The sequence below is a fragment of the Arachis ipaensis genome, chromosome B01 (assembly GCF_000816755.2).
Source record: "Arachis ipaensis cultivar K30076 chromosome B01, Araip1.1, whole genome shotgun sequence".
Taxonomy (NCBI): Eukaryota; Viridiplantae; Streptophyta; class Magnoliopsida; order Fabales; family Fabaceae; genus Arachis; species Arachis ipaensis.
In genome coordinates this window covers 116,538,594-116,559,000 of record NC_029785.2, presented here as the reverse complement: position 1 = coordinate 116,559,000, position 20,407 = coordinate 116,538,594, and the positions used below count along the sequence as shown (strand labels likewise).

At 31.9% G+C, this 20,407-nt stretch overlaps 1 pseudogene; it reads left to right on the top strand.

The window, feature by feature from the left end:
* On the top strand, positions 366–14,600 carry LOC107611430 (annotated as a pseudogene).

Sequence of the window (20,407 nt, the reverse complement as noted above, 5' to 3'; positions counted from 1 at the left end):
AAATAAAAATGAATTCTTTTCTTAAAGAAAATAGAATTCTTTTCTTACACTCAAATACTTTCCAAACAAGCTCGAACGAAAAGTTATTACATGAAATTATGATATATTAAATTTTATTTTATATTTAATTAAATCGATTCAATTATAGTTTGAATTTGGTTAAAATATTAGACTATTAAACTAATCATTCGATTGGTTTATTAACCGGTTCAATTTTTGCAACTTTGATAATAACTAAAATCTCGATTTAACTTTGTTTATACAAAATTTTATTAAATCTCTATTACATCAAATAATCTCTCATTTAAATTTTGTTATGATTTTAGCTGCTTGGCGAGTAACAAACAACTGAAACTAGTTCTCCCCGACAACTACACAAAATTATCTAGCCATTTCTTTTTCATTCTTTTGCAGTGAACGATTCCATTCTTCATCAATCAAGGTGCTCACTCTTATGCTAGACACAGATCTCACTCTATCTTCTCTCTTCTCTTCATCTGCGTTTCGATTCAGAATTAATAAAAAAATGTACTGTCTCAAACTTTACTGAGATCAATGTTATTTTACACAATGTAACATCTTAACGCATCAGAATTCATACACCTTTACTGAATCCTTCAAAATTCTCATACCTTGTCCCTTTTTGTGTAAAGCTTTGAAAGAAAAAAAAGATGGATCCGCCGTCAATGCTGTATAGCCAGCTCAAGGTTCGTGATTTCTATCAGATTTTGTGTTTCTTGACTATGAATTTTCTTGGGTCACGATCAAAATCTCTCCTTTCCATTTTTTTGTGTGTGTTGTTGTTCTGTGAATGTGTTAACAGGCTGTAGAACCATTCTTCCTGTTAGCGGATCCTAATGTGATTGAATCAGAAGAACACATTATGAAGATGGCTAACCACACAAACACTATTACATCTAGGTATGATATTGTTATCAATTAAGGAACTTTTTCATCTTTTGGTTTCATGGAAAAAAGATTGAAGCTAATTTGATTGAAATTTAATAAGGAATAATTATAGTGCCTAAGTTGAATTATACAAAAATTTTCAGTAGTTCAATAAGTATAATCATGACAATCATCCTCGTGGGTTTGCAACTAAATTCTTTGTAGTATTTTGTATGAAGTTATAAATTCCTTTTTCTTACCTAATACACATGATCTAACTTTGTGTCATTCAAAATGTTTTGCTATAATGACAACTACTTAAAAAGCGGAACTCTTTTGCTTATTGTTTCCTAGAATTGCATCTAGTATAAGAGTTTTTACTCATTACAGGCACTGTGGCTGAGATATTGAACCTATGTTTGCCACTGCCTCTTTATGCCATTTTTTCCTGGAAAACTCAGATATTTATTCAATATTTATCCTAGGTAGCTGATATAACACACTCACTGCAACAGCCTGCTGGAAAGAAGGTAGGTTTGTAGTTGGACTTTTTTAGTAGTTTGTATTTTGCAACACAACAGTTGTCTCATATAATTCTCTTTTTCTCCATACATTCATACTCCATTTTCCCAGTATTTAACCATGTCATGTTATGTAAATGCATTATATGCGAAAGTGTTCCTTGTTTAATTTCAATAAGTGTATTATAGAGCAGAGTGCTATCTTTTGATTCATGATGTCAAAAGTTCATTAGCTTTTATGCGTTGTTGATTCATGAGGATCATTGTGTATTGGAGTACACCTGTCTCATGTTACATTTCTTTTTTTTTTTCATTTGAACACTGGAGTCACCCAAGATCTGTTTCTACTTTGAACCCAACTATCATACCAGATTTCTTTAGTTCCAGCTTTTAACATACTACTTTCATGTCTAGTTAGATGGCGGAGGTGTTACAAGTGGATGGCTTCGAGAACTAATACCTTGCATTGCAAAAACTGCAGTTGTTGTAGGAGTCGATGGAATTTCATGGAGGTATATATATTAGTACTATTTTTTTAGGGGGATATTATTGGGATTATAATTAAAAGAAAGTAGTTCAAGGTAAACTTTAAGTGTTGTATTTAGTTTGTTCATCAAACAGCTTCTAAATGCCTTCTTGGTTCTTTAGGTACATGATGATCTACTAAATGCACATGTTGATCGTCCAACACAGTGGGTGTGTTGTTACTTATCAAAATCATTCAAATTTACAGGATATCATTTTGCCAACATTTACTTTTTCTTTGATACTTCTGAATATTAATGAACTATATGCGTTATCTCCTTATTTGACAGCCTTTACACCACTTTGAGGAGTTACTTGAAGAGCTTGTAGCTATCGTTGTAAGTTGTTTCTTGAAAAGCGAATTCTTTGGTGTAGAATGGGAGACAATTTCACATCTGTAGAAATGTGCTGGAAGTAGTTGGTATGTGACAAGTGTCTAAGAAGGGGACAGTTCTGGCAATGCACAGTGGAATCATCAGGAGTTTTTCAGGTGATGGGTTAAGTTAATAGTTTATTAATGTTAGAAAGTTCTGATTAATTAATGTGGGGTAATCAATGGACTTATTATAGGTGGGTTTTTTTCTGCGCAAGGTTAGATGAATCCAATTTTTTGGACGGAATTAAATGGTTTTTACAAAACTATAATTAGTTTGTTATTTTTTGGACGTTGAGATATAATATAATTTGTGAACATGTGTATATTTAAAGGATTGATGTATACAGTAAGTCGGTCAAAGAATATCTGACATATGTTTTTAGTAGATTTTGAGTTAAAAAATAGTATGTATAAAGTTTTTGTAATGTAATTTATGAGCAGTTTATTAGTTTTATTTTGTATAAACAAAATTTGAGTGTCTAATTTAAATAATTAGTAGTTAAAACAATTTTAATGAATGAAGTTGTAGTTGATAATGTATCTTCGAATGTGAGTAATTTGGATTTCCAAAATTAGGATTTAGGATTCGGGTTTAGGGATTAGGATTTCAGATTGTGAGTTAGAGTTAGAGTTTAAGTGATTCACAAAGATCATGAATACTAAACTGTATAATATGACACCTGACAACAAAACTAATAACCGTAGACCATATATTATCATTTGTGAATCGAAAACATATAATCGTAAACCCTAAGTCCTAAAGCATAAACAATAATTTTGTTAAAGATAAACTGTGAATTCTATTCTGCAAACCATGAACCCAATAACCTAAATAATAAATACTAAATTGTAAATTGTAAATCGATATATATAAATCTGTAAACCCTAACACATAAATCATAATCTATAAACCTTAATACATATATCATAAAACATAAATCTTATGCGTAAAATCCTAAATCCTAATTTCTAAATTTGTGAACTCTTTTTAGTATTAGTTTAGTATTTAGAATTCGGGATTTAGGATCTAAAATTATATTGTATCATTTGTTGTGCATGTTGTTCTCTTATGAAAAGTAGTTGTGTGGTTTATATTTTGATTTGTGTGACTATTGTAATTGAGTAGTATAATGAGTAATTAACATAGGTAGTTAAATGTGTGTATTGTTTTATTTTATATAATGAATGTTATATATATTTTTATTTTCGTTTAATATTTTACATATATGGACCAGGCATATTATGTAGCAAAATTATTTAGGTGTGTGCACTTTCAAGTTCCAACTGCGAACCTCAAAGGGTTCTGTCAACCCGTATACAGTTATTATCTAGGGGTCCATCAATCGTAGCAATGGAAATCCTTCGAAACCAACCAATTGAATTTTTTTTCCTATTGAAATTTCCAATACATTTCTTTCCTTTTCTCCCGCATGTTTTTGTTCTAAATCCTGGTAACCACAAAGCCCACCAAATTTAGCCCTTGCAATTTATAAGAATCATTCCACTTATGCCAAAAAGCCCAATAAAATGAGACCCAACTAGAACTCATACTAATTATATATCCTTAGTCTAGTTAACACAAGATAATAATGTTTTCATGTCACGTGAAGTTAGTAGCAATTTCTGACTCGTGAGGAGAGTATTGCTATAACTTGTCACATCTACTCTCTAAGTCACACACTTGCTGCACATTGCCAGCTCTACACCATTTCTATACATGTAGAAGCCACAACACTTTCTACACGAGGGACTTCGTCTTCTTGAAACTCATGATTGTATTTTTGTCCCCTAATAAAAATGATGGTACTTGCAGCAGAAAGTATTGGCATCTAAGTCAAAAAATTATTTTATTAATGTATGATTTTGTATGTGTCATGCTTAGATTGAGGGAAGAACTTAAAATTTGAATTCCCTTTTCATTTCCTACCTTTTATTGCATACTTTCTCTAACAAAAGAAATGGACAAGTAAAATTATTGAATATTTTCAAAATGATTATTGTTTTTTATTTTTGTGTTGGGTATCCTTATCTCCTAATTTTTATTATCCTTCTACTCATCTTGATGAAATTATTTTTTTATTAAAAAAGAAAATTGAAGCGATTATACATTTATTTATCTTTTAGCAGGTGAAAGATTTTTTGTGTATTTTGTTTTGCATTTGAGTTCTGAACTTTTATATGTGATTAACTCTTCTAAAATATTGTAGAGGGTAAACAAAGAGAAGAAAAAATTCAACATTGATCTCACACTATTTTGTGAATAGCAAGAATGGTAAGAAATTTTTCATACTTTTACTAATTTTGTTTTCTGCTAATATAGATTATTAAGAATTCTTTCTTAATCCTTTCTCTCTTACTAATAAGAACTACTAAGAAGCAAGCAATAAAAAGTAACACATGTTTCAAAAAACATCAAAAAAGGATGTAGAAGCAAAGTTTTTACATATTGTCTAAAATATCCTACAAAAGAAATGTGCAAATTATTTATTTTATTGGTAGAGTAATCCATGATGTTACAAATTCAGATTCTCCAAACCAAATTGGGAGAAAACTTCAGGCACAAATCCAAACAAGTTTTAAAATACCAAAGTCTTCTAGAAAAGCAACAAATTATCTAACATAAATACTCTAAACAACCACATTACTTGTTATATGTTTCATCTATTTTAGAGTGAAAATGCTTACATATTTTATTGTTTATACCAACATAAATTCTGATTTTGTAGGTGATAATTTCCTGTTATTAAGAATATAATTCTCCGAGGATTGGCCTTTATAAGATCAGATTGTTTTAAGGTTGAATGTATGATTATCTTTGCATTACATCACAAGTTCAAGCCCCTTATAAAGGAAAGCTTCTCCTGAAAGAGAGATTATTTGAAGTAGTGACACATCCAATTATCATTTGTCACAGATTCTATGCAGCCTTTCAAATCATTGCAATTTCCAAAAGCAATGTGGATCTAGAAAGTTATGTATTTTAATGTGTGATACTTTTTTTTTAATATACTAGGTTTCAAATTCTATAGTTAATTATATGCATGATTACTTTTAGCAATGCAAAACGCAGCTAGTTTCTCTTGAATCTTAATGGTGGGGTTTCACTTTCTGTAATGGCATTACGCATAAAAGGAATATAATTTTTGTGAACTTAAAACCCCTGAGGCTTTAACAATTGAAGGTTCATAACTTTTTTACTAGTAATGAGCCAATTATTAAGGCTTGGAATTTTAGTTGGTCATGGCCATGGAGGGTATTTGATTATTCCGAGGCAGGAATAGGTGTTCATATGATGAATATATGTGCAAGGACAGATAGCAGATAGAGCAATGATACTGCTAATTTTTGTTTCTCATGGTTTTCTGAATTGTGTTTTTAGTTTGTGTTTTTATGTGTTTACTTGTTCGGTTTTGTTTGTCGCAAGATTGATGGATTTTTTTCCGAAATAAATAAAAAAATAATATTATTTTCTAAAACAAATTAGTCCAATTTTAAATACCACGATACATTTTTTTGTAGTGTTAGGCAAGTTCAATGCACCGCCCACAAACTTCACCTTGACTTCGGCAAATAAAAGCATGGTTGGTAGAGAAACGAGCTCAATACCATTATTTTATTCTTCTTTTTGGTTCTCATGTTGACATTTTTTATCTACAATGTCAATCAATCAATTGTTATCCATTCATTATGATGGTGAAATAGTATATGATGAAGGTTCTATCATTTTTAAGTCTGAGCAACCAATAATTACGTACATGACACCGAAAGTCAACAGTCTAACAACGTTAAAGAATTTGATATTGCGTTCCGTTGAACTGCAACACACGACAAGAGAGAAAAAAGTTTACTACAGATATCCGACCGAAGTAGATGATAATTTGTTTTATAAAAGGTATATTAAAGTTGTCCTTGTTATGTTGTTGTTATGTTTATTAGACCACGGTTCTGAGAAATTTTTCTATTGTTTTGAATTAGGTTTCGATTACGTGACGACGTGGACGTACGTCTTATATGGTTGTGGCACAACCGATGGACAAATGTTCATCTGTTGGAATTATTCGTGTTTTTAGTTGAGTTGGGTGGACGAGGATTATCTGTGAATATGGTTGATGATAGTCCGTTAAGTGGAGCTGTTAGAAGAAATATTAAAAGGATGATAGTTGATCTAAATATGCCAGCTAAAGGTAGCCAAGAGGGGTTAAACGTTGAACTTCCTAATGTTGACATGATACAAGATAATGTTGAAAGTCATGAGGGTTCTACTATCAGGAATTCGAGGATGGATCGCTATGAAGTTAACCCCAATGACGGAGATGATGCTGATGATGAACCAACGAAAATTCCTGACGAGGGTAACGAGGAAGAAGAGATGAACTACTACAGTGATACACAAATCGCTCTGACACAGCATGCCATTTCTCGACCATAAAACCGGCCGGATCACTTCTCCAGGTTGAATCTGGATGCAATGACTTTGAATTGGTCATTTACCCATGGAGGCTTTGAAGAGTATCCAACTAATGAGTTCATGGTTAGACAATTTGAAAACAAGGAGGAAGTCATGTTAGCAGTTAAGAGGTACGGCATCAAGAAGGCTGTGGAATATAAAATACTGGATAGTGACCAGTTGAAGTATGATGTACAGTGTATCCAGTTCGGGCCCAATTTCTCTTGAAACATACGCATAGTGTATCGCTGAAAGCAAGAAAAATGGGAGGTTCGGAGAAACAGTGATCCTCATACTTGTATGCAAACATCGATGGGCCTAGACCATCGTAGGTTAGATTCGAAGGTGATTGCTCAGTACATATTCAACATGGTCAAAGTAGATCCAATAATCAGCATAATTATTCTGCAAGGAGGTGTAGAGAATCACTTCAGTTACAAGGCATCATACAGAAAGGTTTGGCTTGCAAAGAAGAGTCATTGCTAGAATATATGGCGATTGGGAGGAGTCATACAACGAGCTTCCTCGTTGGTTATTCGTTATGCAGATGTACTTACCCGGTAAGATTCAATACATTGTGCTTAGTTATGTATAAAGTCTCCATCTACATATGCTAACTGTTGATAGGTATTTAAGTACTTGGGTGCAACTTGTGACATAGCCTTGGTCTGGTGCGACGAACTTGCCTAAAACTACAAAAAAAACGTATCGTGGTATTTAAAGTTGGAATAATTTGTTTAAGAAATTAATTTTTTTTATTTCGAAAAAGATACAAAGATTGATTGTTTGTTTCTGTGTTTGTATTTTATAGCTTTCTCACTGCCTGTGCATGGGATGGTAGTGAGTGAGCGAAAAATAAACGAGCTTGTTTTGAAATCTACGAATAAAAATTCACTCAAGAATTAGAAATTTTTCCTTGTTTTGGAATAAGTAAAAAGGAATTATTTAAACTCATTTAAAAATTTTAATTCTCACTTTTTTCTCATTTACAAAGTAGACCAAAAAGGGTCTAATTTTAAAATCAATTCTCACATCAATTTAACTTAACATGTCAAATGTAAAAAATATTCTTATTTAAATAAGTAGATGTTTAATAAAATAATTTTGTTAAGGACAAAGTTGTAAAAGAAGAAAATTTAACTCATGTAAGAGTTATTCCAAACTAAAGAATTAGATTATATTCTATTAGTATATTAAAGTCATTCCAAACCATGGAATTGAATTTCAAATAGAAATGAATTCTTTTCTTACATTTAAATACTTTCCAAACAAGCTCAAAAAAAAGTTATTATATGAACTTATGAAATATTAAATTTTATTTTATATTTAATTAAATCGGTTCGATTCTGGTTTGAATCTGGTTAGACTATTAGACTATTAAACCAGTCATTTGATTGGTTTATCGACCGAATCAATTTTTGTAACTTTGATAATATCTAAAATCTCGATTTAACTTTTTTGAAACAATAAATTTTATTAAATCTCTATTACATCAAATATTCTCTCATTTAAATTTTGTTAAGATTTTAGCTGCTTAGCGAGTAACAAACAACTAAAACTAGTTCTCCCCCGACAACTACATAGAATTATCTAGCCATTTCTTTTTCACTTTTGTAATGAACGATTTCAATCTTCATCAATCAAGGTGCTCACTCTTACGCTTGACACAAATCTCACTCTATCTTCTCTCTTCTCTTCATCTGCGTTTAGATTCGAAATTAATAAAAAAGGTACTGTCTCAAACTTTACTGGGCTCGATGTTATTTTACACAATGTAGCATCTTAACGCATCAGAATTCATACACCTTTATGGAATCAATCAAAATTCTCATACTTTGTCCCTTTTTGTGTACAACTTTAAAAAAATATGGAGCCACCGTCAATGCTGTATAGCCAGCTCAAGGTTCATGATTTCTATCAGATTTTGTGTTTCTTGACTATGAATTTTCTTGGGTCACGATCAAAATCTCCCCTTCCTTTTTTTTATGTGTTATTGTTCTATGAATGTGTTAATAGGCTACAGAACTGGTCTTCCTGTTATCGGGTCCTAATGTGATTGAATCAGAGGAATACATTATGAAGTTGGCTAAGCACATAAAGACTATTACATCTGGTTATGATATTGTTCTCCGTTAAGGAACTTTTTCATCCTTTGGTTTCATGGGAAAAAAGATTGAAGCTAATTTGATTGAAATCCAATAGGAAATAATTGTAGTGCCTAAGTTGAATTATACAAAAGTTGTTAGTAGTTCGATAAGTATAATCACGACAATCATCCCCCATGGGTTTGCAGCTAAATTCTTTGTAGTATTTTGTGTGAAATTAAATTCCTTTTTCTTACCTAATACACATGATCTAACTTTGTGTCATTTAAAATGTTTTGCTATAATAACAACCACTTGAAATACGGAACTCTTTTACTTATTGTTTCCCAGAATTACATCTAGTATCAGAGTTTTTACTCATTATAGGCACTGTGGGCTGAGATATTGAACCTATATAATTCTAAGAGTAATGTTGGTTAGTAAAACCAACATAACACTTGCTATGGATGAGAGAGAATTCACATGACAAGGAATCAAAAATTAAACTTGTAAAATATAATGTCGGGAGATGGTTTGTATCTTTGTTGAAAGTTAACATCATCTAGAGTATATGCGACTTTCAGAGTTGGCATCCCGTTAGTTTTCAAATCAAGCTTTGTTAAGGCTAATAGAACATCATCAAAATCTTTTTGTGGCCTAGGGATGGTTGAGGTGTTGAAGGTTATGATTCTATTACTTTTTATTATGATATATTGCTTTTGTCATTTGCATTTTGAGAATTACAATAGGAACATTTGTTTGAAAAATGGTGTAATTGTCGAATTCCATATAATGGCAAAGCTATTTTGTTATAGTTGAACTATTTTTTCCTTATTTCATTTTGTTATGTTATAATTTCAGATACTTGAGAAGGTTAAAGTAGCATATGACCGCCCTATAGTGACAGATGTGCATGACTCTATCCAAGTAAGATATTTTTATTTTAACTAAATTTAGCCTTCAGAAATTATACAAGTATTACAGTAATGTAATTATTTGGCATACCATCCAAGCTTGTCATAATGTTGTCTTTGATTTTGGATCATAATCTACCTTTAACAGATTTATCTTTTCTTTGACAATGTAAAGTAGTCGGCAGAATTGCAGACATCATTCAAATAACAGCATTCTTATGCCGTCAAGTAAATATTCTTTACATTAAATTTTAGTATCAATTGGATGGATATAAACTTAAGTAGATGTGATCACATCAATTCTTTTTTTATGTTTTGCCTCTGATGACAGACAGATCTTCTCGTTGTTGCAGCCAAAACTGGAAAAATTGTCCACATCAAGAAGGGCCAGTTTTGTGCTCCTTCCATGGGTATATTGTCCTGCTATGTTGCAACTTTTAATAATCAACAATTACTTAAACTCGGTAAATATTCTCTGTCTTTTAGTATTCTCATGTTTTATAATGTTCATATAAATAGGTAATGGCAAATTCAGCAGAGAAGGTTCGGTTGGCTGGAAATCCTAATGTTATGGTTTGCGAGAGAGGAACTATGTTTAGATACAGTGAGTTATAACATCTTTAATGAGATCTTCTGTATGCTTTTGGATGATGTTACTCTTTGAAACCGTTCAATATCATGAATTGCTTTCTGTTTTCACATGTTCTAGTTTCATTTTAATCTTGTGTTCTTTTCACCTGTATGATTTAATTTGAATCTATATTTTTCTTTTTAAGTGATCCATAACACATTTCCTCCTATAATCAAAATTTTTAACATGCATTTAAGGTTTAACTTTGCTCAAAGAATGTCAGCACTACAATTGATTGTCCGCTATCATTCTATTTTCAAAACCTAGAATTGAGTAAATTCATTGAATTTTTATATAGATGATTTTATTGTCGATCCACGTAACCTGGAGTAGATGAGAGAAGCCAATTGCCCTATTGTAAGTCAATAGTTGTTTTATTATATGTTTCTCTTTAAGATGAACTATTTGAATCTTTCTATGCTTTCTTATTCAATGGAAGGTTATAATATGTTAGGGAGAAAGGTATCTCCCTTGCTGAACCATTTATTTGATGATAGAATTACACTTCATTAAATAGGATGAATCCATGTGAACACAATCAGCTAGACTAGTACATGTTAATATGGTCAAAGTTGCTTTAAAGACCAACTGTAAGCTTCATCACTTCCCTCTCTATATCTTAAATGAAAGATTATTCCATAATTTCCCAAATTATTTTCTTTGACATAATTACATTACCTAACATGCACAGATGGCGCTCTCCAATCTTTCGTAATTTTTTTTTCCACTTTTTCTATTGATATTTTGTCAATGATACTGGAGTGTTTTGTTCACATCATCCCAAAGGAATAATATTGTTGTATGTTCAATATGCGAATAAACTAAGAAGAAAATCAGACGGAATGCATTTGCCAATTTATGAGAATAAGATTGACTTCATTATTCTTTTTGCCGTAACTCTAGAGAACTACTCATTACATGGCCTTTTGCCATTATTCTAATATTTGGGCCATTGTAAAGTTTCTTGCCACTGCCTCTTTATGCCATTTTCCCTGGAAAACTGAAATATTTATTCAATGTTTATCCCAGGTAGCTAATATAACACACTTACTACAACAGCCTGCTAAAAAGAAGGCAGATTTGTACTTGGACTTTTTCAGTAGTTTGTATTTTGCAACACAACAGTTGTCTCATATATTTCTCTTTTTCTCCGTGCATTCTTACTCCATGCGAAAGTGCTCCTTGTTTAATTTCAATAGTTGTATTATAGAGCAGAGTGCTTTCTTCAAATTCATGATGTCAAAAGTTCATTGGCTTCTATGCATTGTTGATTCATAAGGATCATTGTGTATTGGAGTACACCTGCCTCATGTTATCTATCTTCTTTTCATTTGAACATTGGAGTCACACAAGATCTGTTTCTACTTTGAACCTAACTATCAAACGAGATTTCTTTAGTTCCAGCTTTTAACATTCTGCTTTCAAGTCTAGTTGGATGGCGAAGGTGTTGCAAGTGGAGGTCTTCGAGAATTAATACCTTGCATTGTAAGAACTGCAGTTGCTATAGGGGTGGATGGGATTTTCATGGAGGTATATATATTAGTTTTATTTTTTTAGGGGGATCTTATTGGAATTATTATTGAAAGAAAGAAGTTTAGGGTAAACTTTAAGGCTTATATTTAGTTTGTTCATTAAACAGCTTCTAAATGCTTTCTTGGTTCTTAAGGTACATGATGATCCATTGAGTGCACCTATTGATGGTTCAACACAGTGGGTGAGTTGTTACTTATCAAAATCATTCAAATTTATAGGACATCATTTTGCCAACATTTACATTTTCTGCAATGCTTCTGAATATTAATGAACTATATGCGTTATCTCCTTATTTGATAGCCTTTACGCCACTTGGAGGAGTTACTTGAAGAGCTTATAGCTATTGCTGTAAGTTGTTTCTTAAAAGTCAAATTCTTTGGTGTAGAATGTGAGACAATTTCACATCTGTAGAAATGCACTGGAAGTAGTTGGTGTGTGACAAGTGTCTAAGAAGGGGACAGTTTCTAGCAGTGCACAGTGGAATCATCTAGAGTTTTTCAGGTGATGGGTTAAGTTAATAGTTTGTTAATGTTAGAAAGTTCTGAGTAATTAATGTGGGGGTAACAATGGGCTTATTATAGGTGGGCTTTTTTTTGCGCAAGGTTAGATGAATCTGATTTTTTGGACGGAGTTAAATGGTTTTTACAAAAGTATAATTTGTTTGTTATTTTTTAGACGTTGAGATATAATAGAATTTGTGAACATATGTATATTCAAAGGCTTGAGGTACACACTAAGTGGGTCAAAGAATATCTGACCTAGGTTTTTAGTAGTCTTTTAGTTGAAAAAAAAGTATGTATAAAGTTTTTGTAATGTAATTTATGAGCAGTTTATTAGTTTTATTTTGTATAAACAAAATTTGAGTGTCTAATTTAAATAGTTAGTGGTTAAAACGATTTTAATGAATGAAGTTGTAGTTGATAATGTATCTTCGAATGTGAGTAATTTGGATTTCAAAAATTAGGATTTAGGATTCGGGTTTAGGGCTTATGGTTCAGGGATTAGGATTTTGCATTGTGAGTTAGGGTTAGAGTTAAAGTGAGATTCACAAAGATCATGAATACTAAACTGTATAATATGACACCTGACAACAAAACTAATAACCGTAGACCATAAATTATCATTTGTGAATCGAAAACATATAATCGTAAACCCTAAGTCCTAAAGCATAAACAATAATTTTGTTAAAGATAAACTGTGAATTCTATTCTGCAAACCATGAACCCAATAACCTAAATAATAAACACTAAATTGTAAACTGTAAATCGATATACATAAATCTATAAACCCTAACACATAAATCATAATTTGTAAACCTTAATTCATATAACGTAAAACATAAATCTTATGCGTAAAATCCTAAATCCTAATTTCTAAATTTGTTAACTCTTTTTAGTATTAGTTTAGTATTTAGAATTCGGGATTTAGGATCTAAAATTATGTTGTATCATTTGTTGTACGTGTTGTTCTTTTATGAAAAGTAATTGTGTGGTTTATATTTTAATTTGTGTGACTATTGTAATTGAGTAGTATATTGAGTAATTAACGTAGGTAGTTAAACGTGTGTATTGTTTTATTTTATATAATGAATGTTATATATATTTTTATTTTCGTTTAATATTTTACATATATGGACTAGGCATATTATGTAGCAAAATTGTTTAAGTGTGTGCACTTTCACGTTCCAACTGCAAACCTCAAAGGGTTCTGTCAACTCATATACAGTTATTGTCTAGGGGTCTATCAATCGTAGCAATGGAAATCCTTCGAAACCAACCAATTGATTTTTTTTTTCCTATTGAAATTTCCAATACATTTCTTTCCTTTTTTCCCACATGTTTTTTTTCTAAATCCTGGTAACCACAAAGCCCACCAAATTTAGCTCTTGCAATTTATAAGAATCATTCCACTTATGCCAAAAAGCCCAATAAAATGAGACCCAACTAGAACTCATACTAATTAAATATCCTTAGTCTAGTTAACACAAGATAATAATGTTTCCATGTCACATGAAGTTAGTAGCTATTTCTGACTCGTGAGGAGAGTATTGCTGTAACTTGTCACATCTGCTCTCTAAGTCACACACTGCTGCACATTGCCAGCTCCACGCCATTTCTATACATGTAGAAGCCACAACATTTTCTACACGGGGGACTTCGTCTTCTTAAAATTCATGATTGTATTTTTATCCCCTAATAAAAATGATGGTACTTGCAGCAGAAAGTATTGGCATCTAAGTCAAAAAAATTATTTTATTAATGTATGATTTTGTAAGCATCATGCTAATACAAAAAATCAATAGATTGTGGGAAGAACTTAAAATTTGAATTCCCTTTTCATTTTCTATTTTTTATTGCATACTTTCTCTAACAAAAGAAATGGACAAGTAAAATTATTGAATATTTTCAAAGTGATTATAGTTTTTTATTTTTGTATTGAGAATCCCTATCTCCTAATTTTTATTATTCTTCTACTCATCTTAATGAAATTATTTTTTTATTAAAAAAATTGAAGCGATTACACATTTATTTATCTTTTAGCAGGTGAAAGATTTTTTGTGTATTTTGTTTTGCATTTGAGTTCTGAACTTTTATATGTGATTAACTCTTCTAACATATTGTAGAGGGAAAAACAAAGGGAAGAAAATATTCAACATTGATCTCACACTATTTTGTGAATAGCAAGAATGGTAAGAAAATTTTCATACTTTTACTGGTTTTGTTTTCTGCTAATATAGATTATTAAGAATCCTTTCTTAATCCTTTCTCTCTTACTAATAAGAACTACTAAGAAGCAAGCAATAAAAAGTAACACATGTTTCTAAAAACATCAAAAGGATGTAGAAGCAAAGTTTTTACATATTGTCTAAAATATCCTACAAAAGAAATGTGCAAATTATTTATTTTATTGGTAGAGTAATTCATGATGTTACAAATTCAGATTCTCCAAACCAAAGTGTGAGAAAACTTCAGGCATAAATCCAAACAAGTTTCAAATTACCAAAGTCTTCTAACAAAGCAAAATATTATCTAACATAAATACTCTAAACAACCATATTACTTGTTATATGTTTTATCTATTTTAGAGTGAAAATGCTTACATATTTTATTGTTTATACTAACATAAATTCTGATTTTGTAGGTGATGATTTCCTCTTATTAAGAATATAATTCTCCGAAGATTGTCCTTTATAAGATCAGATTGTTTTAAGGTTGAATGTATGATTATCTTTGCACCACATCACAAGTTCAAGCCGCTTATAAAGGAAAGCTTCTCCTGAAAGAGAGATTATTTGAAGTAGTGACACATCCAATTATCATTTGTCACAGATTCTATGTAGCCTTTCAAATCATTGCAATTTCTAAAAGCAATGTGGATCTAGAAAGTTATATATTTTAATGTGTGATATTTTTTTTATATACTAGGTTTCAAATTCTATAGTTAATTATATGAATGATTACTTTTAGCAATGTAAAACGCAGCTAGTTTCTCTTGAATCTTAATGGTGGGGTTTCACTTTATGTAATGGAATTACGCATAAAAGGAATATAACATTTGTGAACTTAAAACCCCTGAGGCTTTAACAATTGAAGGTTCATAACTTTTTTACTAGTAATGAGCCAATTATTGAGGCTTGGAATTTTAGTTGGTCATGGCCAGGGAGGGTATTTGATTATTTCGAGGCAGGAATAAGTGTTCATATGATGAATATATGTGCAAGGACAGATAGCAGATAGAGCGATGATGATGCTAATTTTTATTTCTCATAGTTCTCTGAATTGTGTTTTTATGTGTTTACTTGTTTTGTTTTGTTTGTCGCAAGATTGATGTATTTTTTTCCGAAATAAATAAAAAATAATATTATTTTCTAAAACAAATTAGTCCAATTTTAAATACCACGATACATTTTTTTTGTAGTGTTAGGCAAGTTCAACACACCCCCGACAAACTTCACCTTGACTTTGGCAAATAAAAGCATGGTTGGTGGAGAACCGAGCTCAATACCATTATTTTATTCTTCTCTTTGGTTCTCGTGATGACATTTTTTATCAATAATATCAATCAATCAATTGTTATCCATTCATTATGATGGTGAAATAGTATATGATGAAGGTTCTATCATTTTTAAGTCTGAGCAACCAATAATTATATACATGACACCGAAAGTCAAGAGTCTAACAACGTTGAAGAATTTGATATTGCGTTCCGTTGGACAGCAACACACGACAAGAGAGAAAAAAGTTTACTACAGATATACGACCGAAGTCGATGACAATTTGTTTTATAAAAGGTATATTAAAGTTGTCGTTGTTATGTTGTTGTTATGTTTATTAGACCATGGTTCTGAGAAATTTTTCTGCTATTTTGAATTAGGTATCGATTACGTGACAACGTGGACGTGCGTCTTATAAGGTCATGGCACAACCGATGGGCAAATGTTCATCTGTTGGAATTATTCGTGTTTTTAGTTGAGTTGGGTGGACGAGGATTATCTGTGAATATGGTTGATGATAGTCCATTAAGTGGAGCTGTTAGAAGAAATATTAAAAGGATGATAGTTGATCTAAATATGCCAGCTAAAGGTAGTCAAGAGGGGTTAAACGTTGAACTTTCTAATGCTGACATGATGCAAGATAATGTTGAAAGTCATGAGGGTTCTACTATCAGGAATTCGATGATGGATCGCTATGAAGTTAACCCCGATGACAGAGACGATGCTAATGATGAACCAATGAAAATTCCTGACGAGGGTAACGAGAAAGAATAGATGAACTACTACGGTGATACACAAATCGCTCTGACACAGCTTGCCATTTCTCGACCATATGACCGGCCGGCTCACTTCTCCATGTTGAACCTGGATGCAATGACTTCGAATTGGTCATTTACCCATGGAGGCTCCGAAGAGTATCCAACTAATGAGTTCGAGGTTAGACAAAAATTTGAAAACAAGGAGGAAGTCATGTTGGCAGTTAAGACGTACGGCATCAAGAGGGCTGTAGAATATAAAATACTGGAGAGTGACCAGTTGAAGTATGATGTAAAGTGTATCCGGTTCGGGCCCAATTGCTCTTGGAACATACGCATAACGTATCGCTGAATGCAAGAAAAATGAGAGATTCAGAGAAACAGTGGTCCTCATACTTGTATGCAAAGATCGATGGGTCTAGACCATCGTAGGTTAGATTCGAAGGGGATTGCTCAGTACATATTCAACATGGTCAAAGCAGATCCAACAATTAGCATAATTGTTCTGTAAGGAGGTGTAGAGAATCACTTCGGTTACAAGGCATCGTACAGAAAGGTTTGGCTTGCAAAGAAGAGCCATTGCTAGAATATATGGCGATTGGGAGGAGTCATACAACGAGCTTTCTCGTTGGTTATTCGTTATGCAGATGTACTTACCCGGTAAGATTCAATACATTGTGCTTAGTTATGTATAAAGTATCCATCTACATATGCTAACTGTTGATGGGTATTTAGGTTCTTGGGTGCAACTTGTGACACAGCCTTGGCCTGGTGTGGCGAACTTGCCTAAGACTACAAAAATAATATATCGTGATATTTAAAGTTGGAATAATTTGTTTAAGGAAATAATATATTTTTTTTTCGGAAAAAATACCAAGATTGATTTTTTGTTTTTGTGTTTGTATTTTGTAGCCTTTTTCCATTGCTTGTTCATGGGATTGTAGTGAGTGAGCGAAGTATAAACGAGCTTGTTTGGAAATCTACGTATAAAAATTCACTCAAGAATTAGAATTTTTTTCCTTGTTTTGGAATAAGTAAAAAGGAATTATTTAAACTCATTTAAGAATTTTAATTCTCACTTTTTTCTCTTTTACAAAGCAGACCAAAAAGGGTCTAATTTTAAAATTAATTCTCACATCAATTTAACTTAACATGTCAAATATAAAAAATATTCTTATTTAAATAAGTAGATGTTTAATAAAATAATTTTGTTAAGGACAAAGTTGTAAAAGAAGAAAATTTAACTCATGTAAGAGTTATTCCAAACTAAAGAATTATATTCTATTCTATTAGTATATTAAAGTTATTCCAAACCATGGAATTAAATTTCAAATAGAAATGAATTCTTTTCTTATATTTAAATACTTTCCAAACAAGCTCGAAAAAAAAGTTATTATATGAACTTATGAAATATTAAATTTTATTTTATATTTAATTAAATTGGTTCGATTCTGGTTTGAATCTGGTTAGATTATTAGACTATTAAACCAGTCATTTGATTGGTTTATTGACCGGATCAATTTTTGTAACTTTGATAATATCTAAAATCTTGATTTAACTTTTTTGATACAATAAATTTTATTAAATCTCTATTACATCAAATAATCTCTCATTTAAATTTTGTTAAGATTTTAGCTGCTTAGCGAGTAACAAACAACTGAAACTAGATCTCCCCCGACAACTACATAGAATTATCTAGCCATTTCTTTTTCATTTTTTGTAGTGAACGATTTCATTCTTCATCAATCAAGGTGCTCACTCTTACGCTTGACACAGATCTCACTCTATCTTCTCTCTTCTCTTTATCTGCGTTTAGATTCGGAATTAATAAAAAAAGGTAGTGTCTCAAACTTTACTGAGCTCGATGTTATTTTACATAATGTAACATCTTAACGCATCAGAATTTATACACCTTTACTGAATCCATCAAAATTCTCACACTTTGTCCCTTTTTGTGTACAACTTTGGAAGAAAAAAAAAAGATGGAGCCACTGTCAATGCTATATAGCCAGCTCAAGGTTCATGATTTCTATCAGATTTTGTGTTTCTTGACTATGAATTTTCTTGGGTCACGATCAAAATATCCCCTTCCCTTTTTTTTGATGTGTTGTGGTTCTGTGAATGTGTTAATAGGCTACAGAACTGGTCTTCTGATGACAAGTCATCTTAGCCTAGTTTCACTAGTTTTTTTCTTTTTGTTTTCAATTGATTTTATGCACTTCTTGAGCTATAAGCAAGCCAATTGGGTAGAATTTCATGTTTCCTTTGATTCAATCAACCATGGATGAATTAATGCAATTTCATGAGATTTTATGCTATAATTGTCATATATTATGAAAGAATAACAAACTCATGATTTTGAGCATAGCTTTGATGTGTTTGGTTGATTGATGATAGGTGAAAAGAGCTTTGAAGAAGGTTGAAGAAAGAAGAAAGGGCAAGGAGCAAGAGAGAACAAAAAGCTTGAGCAAAAGCTTGCCTCAAACTTTAGCTCAAACTTTTGGAAGAGTTAAATTCACCCTGGATGGAGCAAAAGCTTGCGCCAACGTTTGCCTCAAGCTTTTTGGCAAACGTTGGCGCCACACACCAACACCCTGGAGGAGAAAAGCTTGCGCCAACGTTTGCCTCAAGCTTTTTGGCAAACATTGGCGCCACAAGGCATTCAAGAAAGCTCAACGTTTGGCTAAAAGTTTGACCTCAAACTTTAGCCCAAACGTTGGTAGCAGCAAAAGGAGGCAGCTGATATGAAAAGCTTGAGCCAAAGTTTGCCTCAAACTTTGACTCAAGCTTTTATGATTCATGACCCGGTTCACAATGGGTTTCTCTCCAACTCCAAGAGCAATCAACAGAGGCTTTTATCAACCCAATTCCATCAAGAGCAAAGGCCCAATTCAAGGCTTGAAGACCATTTAAAGAAAGTGTATAAATAGCTTAGGATTTAAGTTTTCGGGGAGCTTTTCTTTTAGAATTCTTAGAACACTTAGAGAGAGAGCTCACCTTTACATTTTAGTTGTTGTTTTTAGAATTCAAGAGAATTAGGAAGGAGAATTGATCTCTCTTCTTCCTTGTTCTTGCTCAGCACTTTTTACTTTTCTTGCTTTGGATCTTGGGTGGAGAATTGAAGAACTTCTGTTTCAATCTCACCTTGAGATCTTGTTTAATTTTCTGCATAATTGAATTTCCATTTCTGTTAATTGCTTCTTCTTCTACTATTTCTGCAATTTACTTTTCTTCATTTCCTTTGCAATTGTTCTTGCTGGATCTAGGAAGGCAGTGAGATCTAGACTTGGCTATCTAGTCTCTTGAGTCCTGAGATCTACAGCTTTCAATTTCAATTTCCTTGTTTCGTTGCTACACCAAGCTTATTTTCATTTTCATTCAAGATCCGGTTTAATTGAGTCCATCTGTTACATTTCTGTTTGTTGAATTTTACTTTCTCTTGTTTAATTTCTGCAAATCCAATTCCCAATTCCCTTTACGATTCAAGTTATTTAAATTTCTTGCATCTTAAGATTCTGCAATTTACATTTCTTGCAATCTAAGTTTCTGCAATTTAATTTCTTGTTCTTTAAGATTCAGCACTTTTACTTTCTGCCCTCTTTAATTTCTTGTCAATTGTCCCTCTCCCTTTTAAATTTCATGCAATTTAGTTTTTGCAAATTATAAACCACTCAACCAATACTTGATTCGCTTGACTAAATCAACCACTAAACTAAAATTGCTCAATCCTTCAATCCCT